A 23,853-nucleotide genomic window follows, 5' to 3' on the forward strand; every position below is an offset into this window, starting at 1 on the left:
AAATAGTCTGTAGGACTTTAATGACTGTTTTTCAGTAGTGTACAGTAGGGCGCCGCAAACTTTGCAGCATTCCACCGATAAGGCGGTTGTAAATTGCAGAAAGGCCCTGCTCCTACGGTGCTTGTTCCACTTTTACAGCATTTTTTGGGCGTCGGGCACCATTTTAGACAATGTTAGTCAATGCGTTCCACTTTACGGCGGATTTTGCTTTACGGAGGCAGTCCAGAACGGAACCTGCCGTATGAGTGTGTGACAATGGACTTTATTTGTTTGAATTAAAAATGTATTTTGCTTAATTGCCTTGTTTGGTTAAAGTAAAAAGTGCTAGGCCTGTTTGAAATTGTAGCACAGTATGACTTGCTTGTGTGCTAAAATGCTGACAGTTAATTTACTTGTGTGTGTGTTAGAAGAAATGCTAATTTGCTAACTTGCATTTTCATTGTTTGTTTAAAGCTGCGTTTGCAAAAATAAGGTCCCAGGCTTTTAGTTGCAATGTCCACCTGTACTGTAGAAAAGTATCAAATATTGTTGCAACATTCAAGGTGGAATAGTGTGAAAAACAAGTTCCATATATGGATATGGAAGCGAGGGGACGTTACCAGAAGAAGATGGGCAGGGATTAAAGTGATGTAATTATGATCATAATGATGCATGAATAATTAGTAAAACAAAGTTGATAAAAGACTTGGTTGTGCCTAGCTGAGTCAGAACTGGCTTGGCCCTTCTCCACGTGCACGTGTTAGAAATAAACATACTCTATCCTCTATCTTGTTTCGTTCGTTCTTGAACTCTATTGGGTGAGTATTTGGGAGCGAATCCTCAGCCACTAGGACCCTAAAAGGGACTAGGGCGTATTGTTTATAACAATTTGGCGTTACTCCGCCGGGACATCATTTTGCTGGCATTCCTCTTTGCCTTGGGCGTGGCCCACAGGGGATTGGGAAAAGTGCGCACCAGGCTATGTTCAGCCTGCCCAAGCCTGTGGGAGCGGATTGGGGCGACGAGGTATTGCCATGATGACTCCCTTTTAAATCGAAACAAGGTTGGAGAGGATTGGAGAAGAGTAGGGGGTTTCAACGTTCCAACGTCTCTTCGAAAGGGGTAAGAGCCCACTGGGCTTAAGTGTGAAGAGAGTGGTGTGTGAAAGTGTGTGCATGAGACAGGGCTTATCTGCAGCAGTTTACCCTGAAGCGAGTGAGGACCGTGAGTAGCGCGTTTCCCTACCTCCGCGAGGAGAAGGGCCGCGAAAACCGGGAAGCGAGTGTTGTATGTCATTTGTCCATTGTTCCGTTTTAGACATCTACCCTGGTAGACAGAGAGGCTACCCAAGTGTCGTCTGAACACGGGAGAGGGGAAGGGTGCATCGGAATGTAATCTGTCTATTGTTTTGTCTCAGACACTTCCCCTGGTAGACAGGAGGCTACCCCCGGAGTCGAAAGTCATCTGCAAGGGGCAGAGGGGACTGGACACGGGAGAGATGGGGCAGAGTGCTTCAAAACAGGGAAAGACAGACAAGATAGGACAGAAGGAAGAGAAGAAAGGGTTTGGAAAGAGTCAGAAGAAAAAGGGCGATTGGAAAATGACCCCCCTTGAATGTATTTTGCAAAATTTCTCTGAGTTTAAGAAAAGTGTTGTCTCTTCTGGAGGGCTGGTCCCGAATGAAGAGCAGTTGTCAATGTTTTGTAATGAAGCATGGGTGGAGCTGGGTATTGACTGGCCACTGGGAGGAACGTTTAACTTCACTAAGGCTCGGCAGTTGAAAGCTACCCTCTTTAAGATGCTGCCAGGCGAAACAACTTCGTGGTGGCATGCATAGGGTTAAAAAGAGCCATCTGCCCAGACCCCCCCACAAGAATGTGCGCTGATAAAGGCGCGGGCTCAATGTAAAATTAATGAGGGGAAGAAATTGGAAATTAAGCCCCCAGTCTTTCAGGTAAAGCCACTAGTTTAAACTCCGTCACCTCAAATTCAGCCCCCAACGTTTTGGAACTTTGTCTGTGTAAAATCTAAATACAGACTGTGCCTTCTCATGAAGTATTTAATCTGTTTCTTTAGTAGCTTTAGCAAACTTGTGATTTGCCCTATTTGTCAGGAGCCTTAGTTTCCAGAACACACACACATGCATAACATCACCAGACTTTCTTATCCTCCTTGGTAGGAGGGGGAGAGAGGAAAAAAAGTATTTTAAAGCAAGGCTTGAAGAGAGGAAAAGGAACAAGAGATTTTTGCCAGACTTTCATGCCCTCCTTGGCAGGAGAGATAGAGGAAGGGAGGTTTTTGAGGAACATCAGAGCTCCCACACATAGCATAACGCCTGAAAGGCTGCAGGGACACTGGGTCTCGGTGTAAGACCTTGAGACCAAATTCCTTCCTGGTTTTGGATCAGAGCCCGCATGGCTTCAACTGTATTCAACTACCTGCTCTGGGCATAGGAGAGGTAACAGGATCCTTTGATTTTTTTAAGTTTAAAGTTATGAATGGGTTAGGAGAGGAATGAATGATAGTGGTTAATCCAGATGTTAAGGTGTATGTCACTTGTCTGTGTTCCTAGGTTTAGTTTCAGACATCTCCGGCAAACAGAGAGGTTGTCGTAACATGGGGGCAGGGTGCTAGGTAGTAAGAAGAAAGGGAGTTGGGATTGTTGTACTGTTGTGTGTTTTGTCTGTCTGTGGTAAAAACAGTATTTTGGTTTTTCTTTTGGAGCTCCTTTTCATTATTCTGGTATAGCGTTAAGAAATTTAGAGTAAGTATGTTGTGGTATTTATGAATGCAACTTTAATTGTCTCTCTTTCTTGTATTTTTTTCTGTGTAAGATTTGATTATATTTATCCATGGTGGGTCATGGTGAGAAGATTTCCTATATTTTATTTTATACCTTACCCATTTGGGTGTATGGTTTTAGGATTTATAATGCTGCCTCCATCACCATGCAACAGGGGAACGTTTTCACCTAATGTTTTATTTCCTTGGGGGCTCCCTTCTCTATCAAATTTCTTAGAGTTGGAATCTCCAGTCTGTGTGTACAGTGGATTGATTTTTGTTCTATAATGGTTTAGAATTAAGTATGATGAAATATAATATGTTGCGAAAAAGAGGTGTATGAATCGAGTACTCATGTGTGAAGGTTTCTTGAAATGTCTATTGCTGTTTAAAGAACCTCTGTTCCTTTAGCGGTCTTTGAAGTAAAGTGTGAAAGAACTTGCTCTGTTTGTTTAAGCAAGAGATTAAGAGAGAGCTGAGGAAAGTAAACGGAAGGTCTGAGTTATAGTGAAAAGAGAATAATTTCTGGTCTATAATGTCTAAGTTTCCTTTTCTTTGTTTAATTTATTGGGTTGCAGTTTGCCTTTTGTGTAAGTGCGTGTTTAAAAAAATTACAGCTCCTCCTTCTTTCCCCCCCACTTGCCTCTAAACAGCTAGAGGAATGGCGTACTTTCAGCCCGGGGTATATTTATCTTTCAGTGCTTGATAAATGTTTCTGTGCACATAGATCATGATTAAATTACAGGAATCAGTTCCTGTCTGACCCAAGATGTTTTTGCTGGTACCTGCAAGGGGAAATTATGTATTTTTGTATAAGGTTAAAAGTCTATTGCTAACTCTTTTATTACTTCCTAAGGGAATTTCCTCCTTTTGGCACTTTGACAAGGAGGCATAGTTCTGAAGTATTTTTATGTAAAAGCTTTTTGAAACTCTTGTTGCCACCCAGTTGTAGAGTTAAAGATATTGAGAGGTTTAAGGAATGTTAACACTTCAGATTAAAAGTTAAAACAGCTCTTATGCTTTTATAATAGGTGTTTTAATTGATGATTATGCTTTATTTTTTTTATATACTAAGATTGATTGACTGTGTTTTTTTAATTATGTCGATTGATTTCAGCCAGGCCCAATCCCAAGGAGAAAGAGGAAGGGCCTCATTAATTATTGTGTTGTCTGTTATGTAATTATTCTCCAGTTTGTGTATATAGTGGACTAATTTTTTTATTCTACAGCAGTTTAAAATTGTTTTGTGTTGATGTTTGTTGTCTGATGCATGGGCATAGGTTTGCCAAAGGTGATTTAAGTAAGATAGTTTGAAGGCAAGAATATATGCAAGGTGGATAGAGTTACGAAGAAAAGGTGCAAAGTATGTTGGAAATAGTATGTTGCAAAGGAGTTGAGGGAAAAGGTGAAGCAAAGGCTTGAAAGGTTTTATTGACAGCAAACGAATGAATCTGACAGTTTAACCCCTCCTTTCTCTAGTCCTTTTTAACAAGGGTATATAAATTGACAAATGATGACAATGATTTTTGGTAAGTTGGCAACATGAGGCCATTGACTATATGCTAGAAGTCAGCAAAACTGAGTAATACAATGAATAATTCAGAGTTTGCTTATCTATATCAGTGTAAAAGTACAGAGCATGACTAACCCCCACCTTTGGAATTTGTGTTTACTGCCAACTTCTTGTACTCAAAGTGTATATCTGCTGTAGTGATTGGGGCTCTCATCCAACAGGAAACGAACCTGAAATTTTAGTGTAATAGGGCCAGTTGTAAGATTGGGGCATACAGGATGTGAATAGTAGGTTTTGAAACACATAGAAAGACAGTGAACAGGTTCAAGAGTCAGTGGTTATTGGCTTAATTTTCACACTGAAACTTGTTCTCTTGCATGTGTATGTTTATAACCCCTTCTTCCTCCATTTGGTGGGCAAGTAGCCAAGAGAGCAAGGAAGCTCCATGCAGCCTGATATAATTTTGTTATTTTTATGCATTTGTATATGATTAAAAAGTCTAATTCTTTTTATTTAATTTGCTTTTTTAATTATAGGATGGAGCGGAAGCATATGCTATGATGGTTGTTTTGATTTTATATTAGGTATAGCAGAGAATCGCCTGGATCTCTCTTTAAGTCATTTTGATATAGTGTTAAGAAATTGTAAGAAGTTTTTTTATTGTCTGATTTAAAGTATAAGTATTTTCTTTGAGTTTCATTGAAGGTATAAGTTTTGTAGTTAAGCAGTGGAAGGACAAACCACCTGATATGTTTTCTCCCTCCAGTCTTAGTTGTGTGCATGCATCCTGAATTCAGGACTTTATTGCCTAGGAGGTACAGTAATATGGTATTTTTTAATGAGCCCAGCTTAAAGTGGTGTAATATGTTTTGTTTTAACCATGTTAATTCTTTTCAGCCAAATCAAGATCAACAAGAAGAATTGAGAAATTGTAAAAGGCCTTAAGTTTAGAAGCTACAAAATGTTTTTTTTCTTTCTCTCTTTATATCTGTTAAACTTCCTCTTACAGATAGAATTGCATTTGTAAAGAGAAATTTAATTTTTCTTTCTGGGGCCCCTTTTCTTTGTTTTTCCTAGTATTTTTGTGTCTCTTTAGCAACCTCTGCATATGATCAGAGGCTAGAGAAACTTGAAGGCCTTTAGAATGTGTAGTTATGTTGTGTGTCTGTCTGTTGCAACATGGTATTTTGGTTTTTTTGTGCACTTTTGAGAAGTCTCATTTGTAGCCATGAAGGTATTATTTTTATATTTTCCTTCCTGTGCTGAATGATTTGCAAAAGGAGCATTAACCCCAAAGAAACTCTTTTTTTCTTGTGTGAGACACAGGAGATTTATTGCAGGCATTTTGATTGGAGCCTCATATGAAGCTGGTACCAACGTATTGGGCCTTTATATAGCTATGCAACAGATGTGCTATTCCTTAGCATGTGTTAACAGCATAGAGGCCTGCTTAATGGAACCACTACCAATGGTCTGTGTATAAGGTTGCAAAGGTGCAAATATAAGGGTGTATGAGAGTTTCACCCCTCCTTTTCTTTTAGTAGAGATCTGTTTTCAAGTGTTGAAGGTTAAGTTGTATGATATGTACAGATGTATGCAGAATATTAATGATGTGGAAAAACAACATTATAACTTAGTGTTTGGTTATCTATGTGAGAACATGTATGAATTATACACATGTTTCCATACCTTATTCAAATAATGAGTGATTTTATATTGGGTCCTATAATGTGAGAGAATGTTAGAGATGCCATATAAAACAGTGTTTGAATTAGGGTTTGTCTTTAATTATGATCAAATGGATATGTAAATCTTTGAGGCTAAAGAAAAAGGTCCTCAGGGAAAGATATCAAGATTATTTATATTATGCATTATATTATATTTCATGAATTTTATGAATAGCATTGTAAGCAGTTAAAGCAAAGAAACACAGATGCCCTCTCAACTATGGAACCCTGATGCTTTGTTTTCCTCAAGAGGATTGTTTTTAAAGGACCTGATGGATTTGGATTTTTCCAGGAGCAACTAAAGGCTGTTATTGCCTCTGCCCTTGTCAGTGGGAGAAAAGGCATTTCTAATAAGTCACACGGGGGGAGGTGGTTCTGAGAAACACAGTCTTCGTACTTTTTCCTTCCAGAAAGAAAGCTACTGCAATGAACTGTTTTTTTTATATATATCATTTGAATTTTTGATTAGCATCAGCAACCCACAGACTGATCGATTAACTATTTGATCTTTTGAAGATGAACTTTGTACAAACCTGCAGTGTGTTTCAAGACTATATTTGTTTTACTTCAATTATAATGTTGAATGTAACTATTTATGCATTATGTTCTATGTGATGATTTAACCATTGGCTGTTTTCTTTACATAGTTTAAGTATTAAGAATGTTTTGCTTTTGGGATGTTTTTGGCCTTTTAGATCCCTTGCGATGGGGTCTACAGAATTTGGCTATTTCAAAAATAAAAATAAGTGCAATGCCCAGGAATTGCACCAGTGGGCCATAATTAAACATGTAAAGATGGGTAACAATTAATGTGAAAAGGATGACAACACCATAAGAATCTAAAATTTGTTTGTGAAAATGATAGTTTGGAATTCCATTAAGATTGCTTTTCTCTCAAAATGATTAATGTATCTTATTGCTCTTTCATGTTAAGAAATGAATCAAGTTCAACTATTGTATGTTTTGGACATGAGTGTGTGTGCCTTAAAACATTTTGTGATTATGTTGTCATTGGTAAGTGTTATATACAACCTATGCCAAGATATATCAATGGATGCTTTTGTGGTATTGAGGAAATAGCAGGATGTGATTTTTTTATTCAAAGTCCCTGTATGAACCATCCAGAGAATAGACCTGTTTCAACACCTCAAACTCATTATATTAAGCTATGGCCTAGCTAATTTTCAGAAGTTACTTTTTCATTCTATGTACAGAAACAATTAGAAGCAGTTAAATATGGGAGAGCAAGTTACACTCTAGATAGCACATGACTGCCATACAGTCACTTACATTATAGATAAGCACTCACAGATATAGGCATATGGATGACTTTGAATTCCCTGTTTGGTTGGGGAGAAGGCGCCAAAAGAGGTCTAACCCTTATAATGCACCCCATTGTGGTGATTTTGGTATCTGGCCCTTGTAATATGGATCTATCTCATATGGCACAGTTATACCCTGGAAGTCAGCATTGGAGCCTGGGGGCAGAACTGTGAAAGGACTATACGTCTACATTTCAAAGAGGGGGGAGTGATATGGCTTGGCTAACCCCAGTTTGGTTCAAGTGGAATCTAGGAGGTGCAAAAGCCAAGAGCTATAACTCCCACCCCATTCTTACATACCCCTAACTGTTGGTACGGCTGGTAATGCGTTCTAGAGGTTTGTGCGCAGGAAAACAAGGGCAGAGTTAAACGTTGTTGCATAAATGTTATTCCTTGGCGTGTACACTCCCTACATACAGTGAATCTCATTGTTCGTTACAAAGAGCCTTAGTTGTTTTTAATGCCAATTAAAAACATACATGCAGATATACACGCACGCATATGAAGTTTTCTGGCCTGAATTAATGGAAAAAGCATTCAAGACAGTGGTACAATTTAGAAGTAACTTTCCTGTGTTAGCCATTTAAGCTAAAAGGTAGTTCAACCATTTAGTGTAGCAAAGCTCTCCACAAAAGGAAGAAGCCATATGAAAGTAAACTTTCAAGGGCTTCTTGAGGGGGGAATTGTGACAATGGACTTTATTTGTTTGAATTAAAAATGTATTTTGCTTAATTGCCTTGTTTGGTTAAAGTAAAAAGTGCTAGGCCTGTTTGAAATTGTAGCACAGTATGACTTGCTTGTGTGCTAAAATGCTGACAGTTAATCTACTTGTGTGTGTGTTAGAAGAAATGCTAATTTGCTAACTTGCATTTTCATTGTTTGTTTAAAGCTGTGTTTGCAAAAATATGGTCCCAGGCTTTTAGTTGCAATGTCCACCTGTACTGTAGAAAAGTATCAAATATTGTTGCAACATTCAAGGTGGAATAGTGTGAAAAACAAGTTCCATATATGGATATGGAAGCGAGGGGACGTTACCAGAAGAAGATGGGCAGGGATTAAAGTGATGTAATTATGATCATAATGATGCATGAATAATTAGTAAAACAAAGTTGATAAAAGACTTGGTTGTGCCTAGCTGCGTCAGAACTGGCTTGGCCCTTCTCCACGTGCACGTGTTAGAAATAAACATACTCTATCCTCCATCTTGTTTCGTTCGTTCTTGAACTCTATTGGGTGAGTATTTGGGAGCGAATCCTCAGCCACTAGGACCCTAAAAGGGACTAGGGCGTATTGTTTATAACAAGTGGGGCCCTACTGTAGTGGCAAATTCGAGAGCCAGTGTGGTGTAGTGGTTAATGTGTTGGACTATGATCTGGGAGACCAGGGTTTGAATCCCCACACAGCCATGAAGCTTACTGGGTGACCTTGGGCCAGTCACTGCCTCTCAGCCTCATGAAAACCCTATTCACAGGGTTGCCAGAAGTCGGAATCGACTTGAAGGCAGTACATTTACATTTAGTGGCAAATTCAGAAGTGCAGGGTCCCTTCATGATAGTCACAGCCCCACCCCCTCCCATCCTTTTTGGGTTTTTTTGCTGTTGGGTTGAGAATGAGGTCCTTGTTAATGCTTTCTCCCACAACAACAGATGACCCTAGGAGCTAATCAGCACAAAAGGAGTGTGTTAACTACTGAGGAGAGTCTTTTCAGTGACTGACTCACCTCCTTTCATTCTGATTGGCTCCAATCCGCAGGAAAGGATAAGGAAACATGTTAGAAAACTCTTCTCAGTGGCTAACACACTCCACTTTCATGCTGATTGGCTTGTAGGATGCTGCAGGCATAGGGATCCTGCAGAGAGCCTGCTCCCAAAATAGTAAGGGGTCTAAGACCCCCTGAGCCCCTGAACGGCTACACCCCTGCTGTTTTTTATTATGGCATAAGCTTTTGTAGGCCATAGCCTACTTTATATAAAAAACTCAATTTTGAGTTTTAAATAACAACAGATTTTACAATAAACAAAGAAACAAACAATAATAAAAATTGTTATTCTTTTTTTAGTCTAAATGGAATCATGTGTCATCTTGAGTTTTTAAGTTAAGCTTTTATGTTCCTGAGCTTAATGACTTTAAGATCTGTAACTGAATGGCTATGAAGTTTACTATTGTTATAACAGTGCAGGGTTGGTCTGGATGATGTCTTTGGATACCATTTCCAGCCTCTGGTTTTGAATCTGTGTACACAGAGTTAACAGAGAAACTTGCTGAACTAGTCAAACCAGTCCCTTTCATAAGCTAATGGGTCCAGCTAGGTCTCTTAAATGCTGTTACCATGTGTAAGGATTTGGCCAAAAAAAAATGTGTTGCCATAGGAACAGATAGCCCTTCCCCCCTCACCTGTCTGAGGCAGGAAGTGGCCTGTGTATGTTAGTCTGATTTGGAGCTGGAAGTTAGAAAGCCAGAAAGAGGCTTGCTGTCTGTGCTGAGTCCCAAGCTATGGCTCTGGGGACTTCCCTAAAAACCTAATGGGAAAGCAACATCTGTTGGAGTGTTAATGCTGTAAGCCCCTCCATCTTAATAGGTTGTATATATGGGTAAACAAACTGTATATCCGAAAGATACCACTGTTGTGTTCAAATTGAAACCCCTGTGTTAATAAAACTATAATTCACTGGTCTTACCTAAACCAGCTTAGGCTTCATGAGAAATAGAACCAGAGTGGCATTTATCTGACTTTCGGTATAAAATGTAGATTTATTTCCTTGTGACCTGACCCTTACCGACATTCCAGTGGCTCACATAATAAAAGCCGGATTACGCTGGAGACTCCCTTACTATGCATTTCATACCGTATATATGCTTATGGCTTTGCTTATTACTGTCAAAATGTTTCACACAGAAATGTCAAAGGCTGCTTTATTGTCCCTCATAGCTCTCGAGTTGTATCCCTCCCTTTTGATATGCAAGACGAAATGATACCATGTCTGTGTTTAAGTTAGAGGGCGCCCGGTTGCAATTGAACCTCCTCTTCCCATGCGCCTTTGTCCGTTCCTGCATAGTGCTTATCTCAAGGACATGTGAAATATGTAGACAAGTTGACAGTGCAATGTTTCTACTTTTGTTCTTCTCCTGTACCCCTTTTTGTTTGTCACATACGTCCTAAAGCTAGGGCAGTTAGCAATTGTTTCTTTATGTTTTATGACGTGAACATGATACTGTAAACTTCGGGGTAAACCTATATAAACCCCCATCTATCAATAAACGCGGTTCCCATGCTCACCTGCTTTGGCTTGTAAGTATTGGGTCCCCTTTGCAAAGGCTTTGTTTTGTGTTGTTTGATCTCTGATAGTGGGTTCATTTTTACTCAGCTCCGCACTCTCCTGGGGTGTAATAAGCGAGCTGGGGTAACAGGACAGCTTGCGTGTTGGGTTTGGATCTAACAATTGGGGGCTCGTCCGGGATCCCTTGTGCGGACCCCCTTTTTGCCATTGCACCCCTTAAATTGATAACAGGCGCCACGAGGATTTCCTCGGTTATCAATGCGAGCGGGCGGCTTTGACAGTTCGGGGATAAAGCACAGTTGAGGAAAAACCCGCTATCAGACGTCATGGGAAATACAGAGGGTGTGCCGGTCAAGGACAGCCCTTTGGGAATTATGTGCATGCTGTGGCAAGAGGAAGAGTTGCCAGTGAGGAGGAGAGGTTTAAAAAAGAACCGCGGATGACTGCAGTATCGGTGCCGGGTGAACGGTGGCCGAGGGATGGGTCCTTTGAAACCGTTCCGTTGTTGGGATTGCGGAGACGGATTGGGGATACCCACCCAGACCAATTGGAATTCTGGCTCCTATGGAAAATAGGGTCACAAAAATGGGACAGTCTTACTTTGATGGCAATAAGAACTCTGTCCATTGAGGAACCCCCTCCTTCTTATTTTAATGACAATACGTCAAGTAAAAGAACGGTCCTGAGCCGATCTATAATACCTTCTGCTCCGGATCCGCTCCCAGCTCCCGGGAGCAGAAATCCCACTCCGGAGAAGAGGTTTCTTTCATGTGTGTCGGATGATGACACAGATGAAAGGGAAGAGGAGAAGGGTGCCTCAGGGGGTATGGACACGCGCCAGCGAACAAAAGAAAAGAAAAGGCAGGAGGCAGAAGCGTTAGAGATGCCATTACTTGTACATGATCAGCCGTACGTAGATGCCCGAGGGGGCATCCAGCGTACCGAAGTAGTTGAGCTAAAGAGCTGGTTGGAATGGGATTTAAAGGAATGGAGTAGGATGGCTGGAACTTTTGGTGAGCAGCCAAGGAGAATTAGAGAGTTGTTGGGCAGGTTGTTCGAAAGCCACAATCCGACATACTCGGATGTGGAACATTTGCTGAGAAGGGTTCTGACAGGTGAAGAACGTAGCAGGTTGTGGACGTTGGAGACTGCATGGGCTGCGGAGGCAGCGGGAAATAGAGCTTGGTCGGACCAAGCACGGGTGGCTGCAGCGTGGGTAGCGGGAGACTGGACGCAGCCTCGCCGCGCCCAGCTGCAGACCGACAGGGATAGGCTGTTGACACACTTGGAGCGGATGTCACAGAAACCCCCCAACCAAGCTAAATTCATGGCAATAAAACAAGAAGCCAGTGAACCTCCCAGAAAATTCTGGTCGCGCTTGTTAGAGGGAGCACGTAGCTATACAAATCTGAACCCAGAAAACGTGTTGGATCACCCAACCCTCATTGCCAATTTCGTTCATCAAGCGCAGCCAGCGGTGAGGGATTATTTTCTGAATTTCAGACCCGGATGGGGGGGGGGGAAGCTGTGACAGTGATATTGGAAGTAGCGGATTTTGTGTGGGATAAGGACAAGGAGAAAAGTAGGAAGAAGGAGAAAAAAGAGGACTTTGAAATGCTGGCTCTTGCTATAAGAGGCCAGCCACCAAATAGAGGATTTCGAGGTAGAGGCAGATGTTTTCCGAGGGGGCCGAGAGCCGGAAATCAGAGAGGAAGAGGACAAACGAGGAGTCCATGGCAAGGAGATAGGGCTTGTTTTCAGTGCGGAGAGTACACACATTTCAAGAAGGACTGTCCGTGGAGGACAGGGAACGTGCAACACATTTCTAACAACCCTTCTTACCCAGATTTCACAGGTGCGCAAGCGGATTACCCACCTCCACCCCCTCCCGTTGTCCAACAGACGCCGGCTTCATGGGATCAGTACGGAGGGCGCCCAGCACACCAACAATGACTAACTGTGGAAAGGGAGGGGGCAGGATCCGGTCTGATGAATCTGATGTCTTTAGCAGGGATGTTTCTTTCTCTCTCTCTCTCAACTCAAGAACCCAGACTGTCCCTAAACGTGCAAGGACAAGCGGTGACCTTTCTGGTAGATACGGGAGCTACATACTCCCTGATTAATGTAGCGCCAGGAAACTGGTTGAGTAAAGAAGTAAAAATGACAATGGGGGTAGATGGAAACCCCACGCCCATGTGCACAACACTACCGTTGCAAGTTAAATACAATGATAAAATGTTTAACCACGTTTTTCTCTACTCTGTTTCTTGTCCCATTTCCTTAATGGGACGTGACATGTTGTGTAAACTGGAGGCTACCTTAACCTGCACCCCTGAAGGGGTGGGCTTGCTGATGAGTGTATTAGGGGTGCCTGCGGGTAATACACTTAGACACAAACATGCAGGAGACGGTTTACCGGGAGACCTTGCTGACCTGCCATCTGACTTGTGGGGCACGGAAGATACAGACGTGGGGCTATTGCGATCAGTAAGCCCCGTTCGAATTCAGGTAAAGCCATCCCTCCCGCCACCAAACGTTGCCCAGTACCCTCTGTCATTAGAAGCAAGAGAAGGCATACGCCCCATAATAGAAGGCTTCATTGCAAAAGGAGTTATCCGGCCGCAGCGGACCCCCTGCAACACGCCAATACTACCAATAAAGAAACCTCCAAAGAAACCCGGAGATCCAGTCCGGTGGAGGTTTTGCCAAGACTTGAGGGCGGTAAACAGGTATGTGATCCCTTTGCACACTGTTGTTCCAGATCCAATAACAATTATCAGTCAGATTCCATGAGACGCGAAGTGGTTTACCGTGATTGATCTCAAAATGCCTTTTTTTTAGCATTGAAAGGGTACCACACAGGTGTTTTCAGCACAAAGACAGCAACAGCTGGAAGCAGAGCTGCTAGAGAATCCAAATGTCAGATTTGAACACTGTGGACCATTAAATCCAGCCACACTCTTACCCGATTTACCCCTGCCCCTCCTGGAGCATGACTGTGTGCAAGTCTCACAATCTACCTTACAGATCAGACCAGACTTGTCTGATGAGCCATTGCCAGAATCGGATACAAATGGCAGCTCCTATTACAAAAATGGGATAAGATATACAGGATTTGCGATAACAACACAGTGGGAGGTGGTGGAGGCGACAGCCCTCCCAAGACGATGGGGAGCGCAAGCAGCAGAGATTTATGCGCTGGCCAGAGCATGTCAATTGTCAGCAGGTAAGAAAGTGACTATTTTTACCGACAGCAGGTATGCTTTTGGAGTTATACACTGTCACATTCATCTGTGGAAATACAGGGGGTTTACAACTGCAGGGGGCAAGCCTATCCAACACTTGGAGCTTGTGCAAAAACTGTTACAAACTATTCTTGATCCCTTACAGCTAGCAGTGGTGCATTGCAAGGCACATACTAAGGAACAGGACCCAGTGACTTTGGGAAATGCCCTGGCTGACCAGACTGCACGCCACGCAGCATTATTACCCATGAGTATGCCAACTCTGGCACTAGTGACCACTGCTTTTGTCCCGCCTGTATCTGTTTCAATACCCCCACAGGAAGTGAAGCAATGGACTGAACTAGGAGCGATCCTGAAACAACAACTATGGACCATGCCGGACGGCCGAGCGTGTCTACCCAGAGCGTTGTATCACGCAGCAGCAAAATGGTTCCATGACCATGGAGGCCATTACGGCATACTTGCCCTATCAGATTCGATCACACATTTCTGGTATGCCCCTGGAATCCAACCCGTACGCGGCGCAATAGTGAAAGCATGCCACATTTGCCAAGCCAACGGACCAGCTTTACCAAACAGGGCCCCACAAGGGGGTAGACCCGTGCCGGCTGCACCTTTTACTCAGCTCCAAATCGACTTCGTTGATCTCCCTAAGGCGGAAGGAAAGAAACATCTTCTAGTCATGGTATGCCCTTTAACAGCATGGGTAGAGGCATTCCCAACCACAAACGCTACGGCAACAACGGTGGCCAAAATATTACTGAAAGAAGTAATACCGCGGTTCGGAATTCCAGAGGTAATAGACTCAGACCGAGGAACACACTTTACAGGACAGATTTTGACAAAAATTGAAGAAGGTCTGGGAATTAAACATGTGTTCCATACCGCTTACCATCCACAATCATCCGGAGCGACGGAAAGACAGAACCGGGAAATTAAGACAGCGTTGGCTAAGTATACTCAGGAAACAGGCTTAAGGTGGCCTCAGGTACTCCCTCTCGTTCTTTTCCAGTTGCGTACCCGCCCTACCCGGGCGTTAGGGCTTTCACCGTTCGAATTAGTGTATGGCAGGCCTCCCACAAAAGGGGGGTGCTTGCCAAATGTGGAGGTTTCACTATTGGGGGGGGGATCACATAACTGTATCCCAGTATCTTTCTTTGCAGACCAGGCTCCGGGAACTGTGGAAAGCTGCCGGATCCACTAAGACGGTACCCCTTGAGGACCAGGTGCATCCATACAACCCCGGGGACTTTGCTTGGGCAAAGAAATTCGTGAGGGGCGATTCCTTGCAGCCAAGATACACGGGACCACATCAAGTCCTGTTGACTACACAAGCTGCTGTTTTCCTAGGACGAAAGTCGTGGATACACCATTCCCACGTAAAGCCAGCTGTAGTAGCGGCACCCCCACCACCCCAGGTTCCCAAGATACGGTTGCAGAGGAACGAAGAAACCGGCCAGTGGCAGGCGGCACAATTCCCTTTCCAGAACGCGGACATTGAATAAGACATCAACACAGAAATGCTCCAACAAACAGAAAGGATGTCTATTTACTTATGGGGGATGACTGTGTTAGCTCGATATGCCTTACCCCTTTGCTGCCCCCCCGAACGTGAAGATATGCAATGATAATGATTATTACTACCTGAAAGACTTTGGACGAACAATCCCAAAAACACGGGATTGCCCAGACCCTTTTCTTTACGATGTAAATCAGATAAAGGAAGGGATAGTGAAGGCTGACATAGCGGGACGGTTGTGTCATAAATCAGCCGTTATCTTGCAACATAATTATACTGGCCGCTGGGTAACGCATTGCACCCAGGCTGAAATCGAATGGCCTATTAGACTTGCACTTCGATGCTGGTAATATCGACATATGCCTAATTACGGCTGCCCTCCAGAGGTAGACATAACATCTATAAGTTCAGAATATAACATGCTTACTTTCCAGGTTAAATATGGAACAACCCAGCCCAAGATGGCAGAAAGACCAAAGTTTTGTGTAGGTATTGGAGAACCATCATGTTATGCATGGCTAAAAGATAAACTGGGCGCTCAGAAACCCATACAAGACAAGGTGACACAAGCTACACAAACCAGGAAAACATGGGGCGGGTTCAAACATAGAAACACTAAAAGAGGCGATGGGTGGGACGGAAATACTTTTGTTGCCTTAATGGAAGAAACAGCTCCGGAAAAGGGCACCTGTTATGTTTGTGCACACACCCCACCGCACGGACAGGCGGGAGTCCCCTTGACGGGGGCCCCATTGCCGTTAAATGACTATCTCTCCTTCGCCTCACATTCCAGCTCACAGGAACTAGAAGGGGGGTTGGTTCTTAGTGGGCCCATCGCTAGATCAGTATGCGTAGGCAGCGGAAGCCAGCCAGCGGGAGGGATGTTATGCGATGGCTTAATTTACTCTACAAAACCAGGTAATTGGTCTTTTATAAATGAAACACGAAAAGCAGCGGGTTTAACGTGGCTTTCTATTTGGCAGCATTTGCTACACCTGACTTTTGCGGACCACCATTTAGTACCTTTCCTTACAGATCTAGTGGATCATCAAACCCCAGCTGGACTCTGGTGGCTTTGTGGGCACTCAGCGGTAAGGAAATTACCAGTAACGGGCTCCTGGACCTGTACTTTGGGAAGGGTAGTTCCAAGACTCCGGGTTTCCTCCACGTTGCCTACTCTGCGTCGCCGTAACAAAAGAAGCGCAGGGGAGGCAGTGCTGAGAGGTTTCTTTCCACAGTATGGCGCAGCCAAAACATACCAGGAGCTCATAGAATTGTCTCAAGCGTTTGAGCGTTTTATGAACGATTCGGCCATTGCCTTTTCGGATCTCACCAACGAACAAGGGCATAACAGACAGTAAGGCTGATGTCACAAAACACATTAACGACATCGGAAATATATATCACGAAGTAGAGCACATAGGGAATTTTTCCTTGGCCTCAAGCTTCTCCAATTGGTTTTCAGCCTGGCCCAGTTGGCATAAGATCTTATTTTATATTGTTGTAACAGGTGCCTTGTTAATTTCAGTTTGTTGCTGTGTACAATGTATTCCCAATTTAATGCAACTGGCCTCTGCCTGCCTGAACCGACTCACAGTGTCCCTTTTCAAAAAACCACAGCCAACTTACACGGAATTGGCTTTGAGACCGGCTTGGCAATCCAAACAAGGTGATGCAGCTACCTGAGATACTAACTAGTCTCTCAGGGCTGAAAGGGGGGATTGTTGTGTTCAAATTGAAACCCCTGTGTTAATAAAACTATAATTCACTGGTCTTACCTAAACCAGCTTAGGCTTCATGAGAAATAGAACCAGAGTGGCATTTATCTGACTTTCGGTATAAAATGTAGATTTATTTCCTTGTGACCTGACCCTTACCGACATTCCAGTGGCTCACATAATAAAAGCCGGATTACGCTGGAGACTCCCTTACTATGCATTTCATACCGTATATATGCTTATGGCTTTGCTTATTACTGTCAAAATGTTTCACACAGAAATGTCAAAGGCTGCTTTATTGTCCCTCATAGCTCTCGAGTTGTATCCCTCCCTTTTGATATGCAAGACGAAATGATACCATGTCTGTGTTTAAGTTAGAGGGCGCCCGGTTGCAATTGAACCTCCTCTTCCCATGCGCCTTTGTCCGTTCCTGCATAGTGCTTATCTCAAGGACATGTGAAATATGTAGACAAGTTGACAGTGCAATGTTTCTACTTTTGTTCTTCTCCTGTACCCCTTTTTGTTTGTCACATACGTCCTAAAGCTAGGGCAGTTAGCAATTGTTTCTTTATGTTTTATGACGTGAACATGATACTGTAAACTTCGGGGTAAACCTATATAAACCCCCATCTATCAATAAACGCGGTTCCCATGCTCACCTGCTTTGGCTTGTAAGTATTGGGTCCCCTTTGCAAAGGCTTTGTTTTGTGTTGTTTGATCTCTGATAGTGGGTTCATTTTTACTCAGCTCCGCACTCTCCTGGGGTGTAATAAGCGAGCTGGGGTAACAGGACAGCTTGCGTGTTGGGTTTGGATCTAACACCACCATCTCTGCTGACCTTCATTCTAAGGAAACCAAACTCTCATGGGTAAGCGCAGGAACCCCTGGAAGTCTCACAAGGAGATTGAGATATGTGCAACAATACATAGCTTCCCTGCCTGATTTTTCACTCATGCAACTGAGGAAGTAGGCACTGGACTAAGAAAGCTTATGCTTTTTAAAAATAAATACAGTTAGTCTTGAAAGTGCCATAGACTTTTTTTTGATACTAGGAATTGCCCCACAGTGTGCTTGCACTCACTTATAGTATACTTGGTTAGGAGTCTGAAGTGGAAAAAAGAAGATTGCCAATTCTTTGAACTCTGTACATTGCTCAGAAACTGAGTGAGTGCACAGCAACTGTTTCGCACTCTGAACTGCCTCAGAGACTACAACCATGCTTTAACAAATAAAGGCACCCATGATGCTATAATTTAGTCAATTTCATATTGTTAATGGTGCAATCCAACTGCTGTTTACTCCAGGCTGAGAGGAGTTGAACATTGTAGACCTTCGGCTGAACTGGCTGGGTCCTGGCTCAGCCAGGCTACGCCAGCATAAGCCCCTCACCCTAGCTCAGCTGTGTTACCTTTCTTAATGCCAAATTTGTTTCAATTTATTCTCTTGCATAGACTGTCCAGTTTATTCTATGTACATGCATGTACATTGCAGATCTTAAAGTGACCATCCTAAAAGTGAATTTCAAAGACACAACACAGTTAGAGACTGCTGAAATACCACTATAACCACTCACCTGCACCCACCTTTTCCTAGGTTTGGCTCAGCCCTCTCCCTCCCCCCTGCCCCGCAAATTGGAAAGTCTATGCTTCTACTTTGAGGCATCTGTTCTAGGTTATGTTGGGAGACTGCACTTAGGTATTCCTAAGAATAAATGGTTGCTTTTGAAGGCTCTGCAAACAGCTAAACACTTAGTATGGATGGCTTAAAGTTTCTCTTGACACAAATGAGCAGAAGTGAGACATGCCTAAATTAGTATTACATGGGTGGATCCACAGACTCCTTTTATTAAAAAAAATTTTTTTTTTTGATACTATCTAGATGTTAATGAGACCATCAGAAAATGATTAGGATTCTTCTAGTGCACCATCTCAATTTTTTATATACTTTTAAATTTCCTTTTCCATCTTTGTTTTACTATTTTTTATTCATCAGCTTGACTCCTGTTATGTTTTTATGGTCGGCATAAGATGGGATAGTGGTTGATGTGCTTCAAGCAGGGCTGTGGAGTCAGTACGCCAAACCTTCGACTCCAACTCTAACTCCTCTATTTTTCTACTGTCCGACTCCACCCAAAATTGCTTCCAACTCTACAGCCCTGGAAAGGGCTGTAAATGTCTTTTTAAATTGGAAGCTCTCATAGGAGCATTTTTATCGCTGCTGGAATATGCACTGATCTTGGCATCACAGCATTTGTCTTCATCTGGGTCCTGTGTCATACACTGACACACAAAATGTTTTCCATCTTGAGTTATGGTGAAATGCTCAACTACGGCTGACTTCATGGGAAACGTCTTTGACATTTTGAATTTATATTTTAAAAAATTTGTCAATCAAAATTTATTTTGAAGCCGGAGTCGTTATCGGTACATTTCTACCGACTCCGACTCCACCCAAAATTGCTTTCGACTCCGACTCCACAACTCCGACTCCACAGCCCTGGCTTCAAGTAAGAAGATTGATGGGCCACTTTGTATGCATTTCTTATTGTGAAGGAAGGAAATGCACCAGTAAAAAGTTAAATGAAAAAGAACAGAAAGAGGCTATCTTTTCACTGAGAAGCAGCAGTAACTAACATGAAATGGAAGAAAGGTGCATTTAGAATGCAATATTTATGCATTTAATTCATCTGAAATTTAGAAAATGTCTGCTCTGATATTTTGATATAAACACTTTTGAAACCTCTATATGCAGAAAGAGGCACAAGAGAATAATTCCCCAGTAAATAAAAGAGAATGTGATCAGTTAAAAGGTGTGGAAAACAGCCATGATATATTTTTTTTGATGGCAAGACAGAAAAGGATTCCAATAATGGAGGAAATTTCTAACCTCACAATGAGCAAAGCTAAAATCAGCCCACAAAGGAGGACAAAATGGTTTTTAAAAAATGAGTGAATGAAAATGTAACAAGAACACACATTTTACTTTTTAAATCTTTCATTAGAAAACTGTGACTGTTGTTTAAAGGTTTAGAGACAAGCCAACTAGGGGTTGTGCCACGCAGGATTGCCAACCCTTTTGGGTCCATGGGCAGATCTGGAATTTTGAGATTGCTATGGGTGCCACCCTCTCTGGTTGCTTCTCTCCCTCTCCCTTCCCCGTTACTCTCCCTAGTCCCAACAAATAGAAAGAGACAAAATATGTATGTATATACATGCACAAAACACATATACTATTCTTTTCTATAAAATGTGGGTAAGAGTCAGATCCAGTAGAATTAAAATTGATCCTCCTGAGTTTGCATAATTTTACAAAGAATCTTCAAAACAACGCCATTGAATAAAAGCTTACATTGGTAGAATGCAATGTACAAATCACAGGTCTGGTGTTTTCCAGTACCAGAAAAACATTGATCCAGGGCAATTAAGTTTTTAAACATTTTTTTAAAGATGTTTTATTTTAATATGTTTTAAAGTCTTTTGTTTTAAAGATGTTTTAAAGTGTTTTTAGTGTTTTTGTTTGCCACCCTGGGCTTCTTCTAGGAGGAAGGGCAGGATATAAGTAAGTAAATAAATAAAAAAATAAAATTAAGGTCCTCATGATAGGATGACAAAAAACCCAAATCACTGAACACATCTGTTGATGCAGAGGCGATTTACAATTTAATCATAATTTTTGAGTGGATCCTTTGTAGAAATTATGAAGATCCATAAGGATCCATGCCTCGAATTTTTGCACTAGACCCATGCTTTTTACACTTCAGTCAATGGCAACAAACGTGATCTGTGATCTGATAGTTGTTGGGATGGGAGACCAGTGGAAAAAGTTACAATTTCAAGGGAATCCATTTTACTAGATCCAATTCATGGGTGTCTGTGTGTGTTTGCACACATGTACATGTGCCTTCTCTCTCTCCTTTTCCACTCCACTCTCCCCTGACTCCTGCAGCACCCCACTCACCCACCCTTGCTTCCCCCAGCCACTCACTTTCCTGCCCCCAGTCTCTCCAAGATTGCTTCTCTTTCCTTCCTACCCTCTCAGTTGCCCCACTTTCTGTTCAGCTGCTTGGACACCAGTCAGAGACTTGGAAAGCACATAGAGGTGAAAGAGGAAGTATAAGAGAGTGTCACTCTTCTAACTCCTTCCTTCAGATCTATGTACTTTTCAAGGGAAGAAAGGTAACCACCCTCACCACCTCAGGACAAAAAGATCAGTGAGCTTGGGAGTGAGCTCAGAGGTTTTGCAATTATACCCATGAGGCCCACCTCAGTGGCTCCAGAAGGGTTTATGGAAAAGTCTAATTTTAAGTGATTATTTAGTGAGTTTTAGCATGTCATAATTTGCTGTATCACTTTGATGAGAAACCTTCAAAAGATGGAGCACATGAGATTTGGGGGAGGGGAGATTTCCTGCTGACTTTTCAACCTCCAAAATTGTCTTGTGAGTTGGATGGATTGAAAATGATCAGACATATAAATAAGTAATTTTTAATAAGTGTAGAAGAGAAGGCAGAAAGAAAGCAGAGGGAAACAAAGATAACAAATTGGAGGTAGGTGATCATCATTCAAACTTATCATCAACAATATCTAGAAATACTCTCAAGTCCTGGCAGTTGAGTCAGGGAACTGAAGGCTAAAAAAAAAAAAAAAGAATTTCAGCACTTGGGAGCTGTCCACAGCATTAATACCGGAACTCCATCTGTCCCTGGTCTTGGCAATATGGGTTATTCCTTGCACATCTCACCTATTCAACAATGGTTCAACGCAACTGATAAATCAGTCATTTTAAAATCCTTACAGTAACTATGTGAGGTAGACTAAAAAGGCTAGAGATATTTTATGGCTCAGAAGGAAAAGTTGGGGCTGAGTCACATCAGCCTCTGTAACTTCACAGCCTGATTTCCAGGCAGAAAAGTTCTCTGAGATTATCTTCTATATTTTGCACATGGAAGGGTTAAAGACTTAAGAGAACATCTCCCATTCCATGCTTCAGCATTTCATTTCATAAAGTGTGACCTAAAGTTGTATCAATCATATGTTTATATGGATCCACCTTGTATCGTTAGGAAACAGTATTCACCATTTACAAAATATTTGATTTTCTATTCAATAGGCCAACAGTAGTTTTCTCAGTTAGGACAGATAGCCTTTTTTGTTTTGTTTCACTCCAGACACAATTGGCAATTACGGAGCAATTAGAAGGTTGTCTTTCTCTCTCATCACCATTTTCTCCGTGCACATGTGTGTGTGAATGCACACACAGTTGGATCCAGACTAAGTTAATGGAACTTTGTTCCCACTGAAATCAATGAGACTAACTTCTCCCATGGATTTCAATGAGACTCAGGTTCAACTACCTAGCCTGGATCTAACCCACACGGCCTGTGCATAACAACCATCCAGCATTGCTGTTTTCATATTCGGGAAATGTTATCTGAACCTTCTCATTTAGCAGGTTTGATCAGTTCCTATAATATTTTATCAGATGGATAACTTTAAAAGCCTTAAATCGCAAGTCAATAATAAATATTTTGCAATATTTCCCCATGAAACTTACTAGCTTGTTTAATTGAAACATTTTATCTGTAGCAAAGCATCAGCTCATCAATGGTATTTCCCTATCAAAAAGCAAACAAAACAGGGTGTGAATATTCTTGTACCGTTCTTTTACATTTCCTTTCCCCCAGCCCCCCCCCCCGGGGAATCTCTATGCAAATTCCCTTAGTAATATTTTCTATGCCAAGAATGAGGGAAAGAGAAAAACTAAGGAGGTGAGAACTCCCTACACACAAGCACACACACACAGCTGTTCTGCCATTTCTAGACCAGCAGCCAGAGCAGAGGAGTTAGGAAAGAACAGAGGTGGAAAGAGCACCACCAAAGCTACTGCTACCACAAGAGCTATGAGAGAAGCCCACCGGCTGCAGCAAGAGGCTTTCAGGACTCATGAGATTGGGAGCTCTTGAGATGGTGGCAATTAAGGAAATGAACTCTCACAGGGGGCGGGGGGGTACTTTTTTCCTGACCAGTTTCCACTTGGGGTCACAACTGCTGCGCCCAATCCAAATCAAGCCTGGAGCTTTATTATCTCTAATCTCTAATCCTTCCATTTCTGATCTAAGCGGGGGGGGGGCTGCCATTTTGTAGTTGCGAGACAAGGTAGAAATGCACAAGACTCGATTTCTGCCATCACTCTAGCAGGAAATACATCGCCATCTTTTTTCCTGCCGTGTAACTATTAAAGACACGAGGATCTGCTTTAATTGTAGAGCTGAAAAACGTAATTGTAGATTTTATTTATTTAGCCATAAATGGGAAGCTCTTCATTCTTAGAGTAACTATATTTCAAAACAGGTATGGGTTTATGGATGCATCAGCACCCCTTGCCACCCTTTCATTTTGTTTCAGTTTGTCCTTCATCTTTCTTTCTTGTCTCTGTACTAATATGTGTACATTTCCCATACACTGCTTAGAATCTATGGTGTTTGTGGCCCGAGGTTTTGTTTTATTTTGTGTGTAAATGCTGAATTTGCACACAAGCACAGCAAACACTTTTAGACACCAATGACTCAGTGGTAGAGTACATGCTTTGCATGCAAAAGGCCCCAGGTTCAGTCCGCAGCATCTCCAGGTAGAGCTGGGAAAGAAGCCCACCTAAAACCTTAGAGAACTGCTGCTAGTCAATTCAAATGATATTGAACTAGATGGACTAGTGTTTTGACTTGATGTATGGCAGCTCCCCAATTATGCTTTGATGTGTAATGGAAGCCTGAGA

Source organism: Rhineura floridana, chromosome 4, assembly GCF_030035675.1.
Source record: "Rhineura floridana isolate rRhiFlo1 chromosome 4, rRhiFlo1.hap2, whole genome shotgun sequence".
Lineage (NCBI taxonomy): Eukaryota > Metazoa > Chordata > Lepidosauria > Squamata > Rhineuridae > Rhineura > Rhineura floridana.